The sequence below is a fragment of the Mauremys reevesii genome, linkage group 1, assembly GCF_016161935.1.
Source record: "Mauremys reevesii isolate NIE-2019 linkage group 1, ASM1616193v1, whole genome shotgun sequence".
Taxonomy (NCBI): domain Eukaryota; kingdom Metazoa; phylum Chordata; order Testudines; family Geoemydidae; genus Mauremys; species Mauremys reevesii.
In genome coordinates, this window is record NC_052623.1 from 168,519,711 (window position 1) to 168,525,906 (window position 6,196).

Sequence of the window (6,196 nt, forward strand, 5' to 3'; positions counted from 1 at the left end):
TAGGAAAGGATAGAAAGGGGAAGAAAAATAGTCACATCTTAGCTCTGCCTAGCTGTGGTCAGCAGTCTGGGGATTGTAGATATCATGGCAGAGGTGAGTCTTAAGGAGGGATTTGAGGGAAGATAAGGTAGTGGCTGATTGGATTTTATCAGAGCATCTTCTCCACGTGCAATGGGCAATGTGGGAGAAAAGCTGACAAATAGGTGGTAAAGGCTGGGAATTCTGGTGAAGTGGAGGTCAGTGGGGAGGGAGTTAGTGTCATGATACAGGCTGGATACTGGATACAGGCCTAATTTTGGGCTGCTTTCCGGTCTCTTCATTCTACTTGAGTGGCCTAAAGGGGACAAAATCCTGGCAGATTCCTCTGGCAGCCTTTGCACTTAGGCTAATCTGGGATGCTTGATAGCTCCATACAAAATTATTGACAGCTTCTGTAAATTAAAAAAAACAGTAGGGTCCAACCTAGCTCCTAGCTACCTCTAGAATTCTAGAGGCATTAGTTTGATACCCTCTTTTCCTTAGATTGTGTCACACCAGAGATATGGCTCAGAATCAGAACCATAGTTCTTGATAGCTCCATGCATCTCATGGATTATATAGATCAGCTAACTTCCAGTCCTATCCAGTAAGCATGCCTCCAGAGAGAAGTGGCTTTTGGTATAAAAGAAATAAAGATTCTGAGATTGCATTAGGTGCCTTAGATATTTTACCAACACACACTCTGATTGTTTCAAAAGAGAGTTAACAGTCTTCTTAACTCTCATGTTTTATCCCAATTGTGGGTATGATTAGACCCCAATCCCAGATGAAACTCAAATTTCTTCCAACAAATTCACTGAAGTATGGCCCTTTATAAACCCTAGTCTACAGAACACTGAAATTGATAAATACAGTAAACAATGGTGAAGACAACACATGGGAGAGAACTTGGGTAGGGAGCCAGAGACTATGCTTGCATAAAACCAAATTTCTATACCTAAAAGAATATATTTTAAAAGTCAGCTATTTCTCAAGAGAAAAACAAAACAAAAAGTAAAGAAAAAATAGAGCTTTGTGATTAAAGTACAAAATGAGAACATAACACGTCTAGGGTTTATTGCCAGCTTTCCCACAACTTCCTCTGTAACCTTGGGTAAGTCAGCTAATCTTTCTGTACAGAGAGACCAGGTGGGTGAGATAATATCTTTTATTCGACCAACTTCTGTTGGTGAGAAAGACAAGCTTTAAGCTGGTTAAATAAAGGATATTACCTCACCCACCTTGTCTCTCTAATATCCTGGGACCGAGATGGCTCCAATAACAACATTTCTATACATCAGTTTTTCTTTATGTAAAATAGAAATAAGATTTAACTATTGCATAAGGGGGTGAAAAGGTTCAGCATGTTAATGTTGATAAAGTGCCTTGTAATCCTTCAGAAATGATGCTATATGAGTATAAAATATCATAGATTCATAGACTCTAGGACTGGAAGGGACCTCGAGAGGTCATCGAGTCAAGGTAACTGTAGTGTTTGGGGTTTCACTCAGACCAGTAAGGGGTTGTTGTGTTGCTGCCTGCCCTGTAACCCTGGGTGCTTCTGTCCTGTGCAGCTTTGGCCCAGAGCCCTGACAGCAGCATGCAGCTCACAGCACAATTGCCTTACCCTGGCTTCCACCAGCCTGGTTACTCCTTGCAGAATGACACCGTCAGCCCCTCTTACTGGACCCTCACAGAACTTATTAAATTTACTGCCTCCAAGGGGATAGAGCACACACACCAGCCTGATAGATTGGCTGAAGGCCCATACTTCAGTTTAATACACAACTTTGAGATGGTTTTGTAATAAAATAAAAATAAATATATTAACAAAGAACATAGGTTTCAGTGATTACACATCGGCGTGAAAGAGATAGGAAAGGTTACAAATAAAACAAACATTCTTTCTAATGACTAAAACTTGATTCTAGCAAGCTACAATCTTTCCTGAGTAGTTTCCTTGCTTACCTCAAGTTATCCCCCTCCAGACTAGCAGACCCAAGTTTCATAGGCTCAAAGGGTCCTGTATCCAATCGTCCCTCCAATGATGGATGACAAAATGGCTTTTTGCCTCTGTTTATATCATCCCAAAGTTCATTGACCCTGTTTTAAGAGGCAGGAAGGCTTCCTGAGGGGTGCAATCTCCATCCCCTGTTAAGATGGCTAAGGGGTCATCTTCCCTCATTTGCTTGCCCGATGGCTTTGTTTACCTTGCATGCAAATGTGCTTTTTATTGTCTTAGCTCACACCTTGCCTAATTTACATTGGAGACACAGTCAAGTCTGTGAAACAGCCTTTGCATAGGCCCAGGTCTACTAGCGGGGAGTGGGGGGTGTCAATCTAAGATACGCAACTTCAGCTATGCGAATAGCGTAGCTGAAGTCAGCGTATCTTAGGTCGACTTACCTGGCCGTGAGGATGGTGGTGAGTCAACTGCTGCCGCTCCCCCGTTGACTCTGCTTCTGCCTCTCGCGAGCTGGAGTTCCAGAGTCGACGGGGAGCGCGATCGGGGATCAATTTTATCGCATCTACACTAGACGCGATAAATCGACCTCCGATAGATTGATCACTACCCGCCGATCTGGCGGGTAGTGAAATCCTGCCCCCAGGCGAGGCTTAGGCACTGTCTGCCAAACACATTTTAAGAACAAATTTCCAGCACAGATCTGTTTCTTTATACACCATCGTACATACATCACACAGTAATATTAATTACCAATATGTTATCAATTTGCATATGACACCTTACACAACACCTTTTAGATAGAGCTTATGACAACAGTAGTTGGTGCAATGAGTGTGTCAGGTATGATATGAGTTATGGTTTGGTGGCCTTCTGCCAGTTGGTATTGAGGGGCTCCCTGGGTCACAGCAACCGACAACAGACTGTAGCAACAAAATAGTCATAGATCTCCACAGAAAGCCTTACAGCATTAAGTGCCCATAATAAAATGGACTGTACTGATAACCCTTTTAAAACTACTTGGCAGGAAGTTGACACATTTTTTTTCAGGAAAAAAACTTAATCATTTGTAGCCAGTTTCCTACTAATAGCTATCCTCTGGAGTTATTTTTTTGTTGGCTTTTGATCCTTTTACTGTAACAATATGGACTATCTGTATCAAAACAACCACATTTGCTCCAATCCCTCAGACAGAGATAAATACCTATAAGATCTCTATCAAGCATTCTTAAAACTACAATATCCACCTGCTGAAGTGAAAAAACAGATTTACAGAGCCAGAAGAGTACCCAGAAGCCACCTACTAGAGGACAGGCCCAACAAAGAAAATAACAGAACACCACTAGCCATCACCTACAGCCCCCAACTAAAACCTCTCCAGCACATCATCAAAGATCTACAACCTATCCTGAAAGATGATCCCTCACTCTCACAGATCTTGGGAGACAGGCCAGTCCTCGCTTACAGACAGCCTCCCAACCTGAAGCAAATACTCACCAGCAACCACACACCATACAACATAAACACTTACCCAGGAACCTATCCTTGCAACAAAGCCCGATGCCAGCTCTGTCCACATATCTATTCAAGTGACACCATCACAGGACCTAATCACATCAGCCACGCCATCAGGGGCTCATTCACGTGCACGTCTACCAATGTGATATATGCCATCATGTGCCAGCAATGCCCCTCTGCTATGTACATTGGCCAAACCGGACAGTCTCTACGCAAAAGAATAAATGGACACAAATCTGACATCAGGAATCATAACATTCAAAAACCAGTGGGAGAACACTTCAACCTCTCTAACCACTCAGTGACAGACTTGAAGGTAGCAATTTTGCAACAAAAAAAACTTCAAAAACAGACTCCAAAGAGAGACTGCTGAACTCAAATTAATATGCAAATTAGATACAATTAACTTAGGTTTAAACAGAGACTGGGAATGGTTGGGTCATTACACTAATTGAATCTATTTCCCTATGTTAAGTTCTCCTCACACCTTCTATGGGTCATCTCAATTATCACAAAAAAAGGTTTTTTTTTGTTTTTTTTCTTTTTTCTCCTGCTGATGATAGCTCATCTCAATTGATTGGCCTCTTCCAGTTGGTATGCATACTTCCACCTTTTCATGTTCTCTGTGTGTATAAATATCTTCTGTCTGTGTGTTCCATTCTATGCATTCGAAGAAGTGAGCTGTAGCCCACGAAAGCTTATGCTGAAATAAATTTGTTAGTCTCTAAGGTGCCACAAGTATTCCTGTTTTTAAAACAATCTCTAGGATTCTCCAGAACTGCTGTCTCTTTAATACGAAAATCAAACTAAGGAAAGATATTAATATAGTTATACTAGAAGGTTTTATACAAGTAGGTGTTAATGGCTGGATAGCCATCTGTTTTGGATGGTTTAGGCACAACAAATCAAGAATTTTGGCAGGGGGTTAGATTATATGACCCCTGTGGTTCCTTCTAATCCTACGATTCTAAGAATGGCTGCTGTCAAGTAGGTCTTTGATCTGCAGACAATCACAAACCTGGTTAAAGCCAATGATTGTGCTCAGTGAAAGAAGCAATTAAGTCCTTCTGTGTAGTGAGATAGCTGGAAACTATCGAAACCATTGCCCAAGGCAAAGGGCTACATGGCAAGCTCTGATCTGAAGCTAAACCATGTGGTTTCAGGGATTCCCTTACTGCAAACTCAGGGACTAGGGAATCAATTGCAGCTCTGTGTATATGTGTGTGTGCTTGGGGAAAAAGTGTGCAGACAGAAGGAGAAGCATTTGTTCCACTGGAACTCCGCCTGTGGTTTGTTGAAAGTTTGATGAACCTGATAGGTTTCCGTGAAACATTTCAGGTTCAGTGAATTGGCATTTTCCATCCTCTGTTTCACTGGTAAATTCACAGCCAACTCTCCTCCCACTTCCTCATAAGTGCTCCATCCTTAGGAACCCTTCAGGGGAGATAAAATAGAAGAAGAATCTTAAATTTGGCAACTGAATTCTCTGCCGCAGACTGAGACCCCCTGAGAAGTGATCTATTCTTTTCCATGAAGATATCCTGAAAACAAATACGGCAGGAGACTTTCTTTCCTCCAGCACAAAGTTTGTGTGGGAGTAAATAAACCCGTGACATCGTCTTTATTTGAGATGAACCGTCAGTCTGTTAGGCAGTTTTGAATCTAGCACACATATGTGGGTTATGTAGCTGTGGGGAGGTGGCACACCTCAGCAAACCTTGGTGAGTTTCAATTCCATCATGAAATGTGAATTCTTCCTACTTACAGGGGATTTGCTATGAAGTTTTCACACAGTTCTTCATCCTACAGCTATTGGAGATTTTCCTTTAACTAAACTAGCAGGGGCCTGGCTTTTTGTAGGAGAAATTCCTGCATTGCATTTTTGCTGATTACCATGATAATCCATTCAGGCACACTGTGCAGAACTGTCGTTTCGGAGTTCGCTTGGTGCCTCACTGACACCATGCGATCACATGGCAACATCTCGGGTTGGCTAGGAGACTGTCTCCTCCTGGCAGATGGTGACCTTGCTTGAGTTATCCATTCCTTTGTCATCTCTCATCATTGCTATAGTACAGATAAGAGATGACAAAGGAATATAGGTCTACTGTGAGCACATCAAATGCGTCCTTCGCTCTTTAGTCTCACTTCCCTTAGAATACTGAGTCTAGTTCAAGGTTTTGGTCCTTATCTTCAAGGTGCTCAATTGCTGGGGCCAGCATATCTAACAGATCGTGTAAAGCTCCAAGATGAAGAATATTTTTGACAGCTCTGCTTCTCGGGCACAATAGAACTTTCTACCGTAAGAGTAAATCTCACCTGTGTAGGAAACAGAGCTCTCTCAGGGGCCTGTCCGAAACCATGCAATGAACTCCCACAGGAACTAAGAACCATCATAAACTTTCCACTCCAAGGGCAAAATGCTCTTTTTCCACCTTGCATTCTCTAATATAAACACATAGCAACATACACATCAAATAACTCCAAACAAATAAAATACAAATCCTATCAAAGACAACACTCCATTCTACACACAATTCTCCTCCTGGGGCGACAATGAAAGAGAGAACAAATCACACATGCTCTGATGTTAGTCATGTCACATAATGCACCAGTGGAAGGTACTCGTATACTATGGTGATGAGGGTGGTATAAGACCCTATGTGCAATAGTATAGAATAGAAATCATTATCTTAA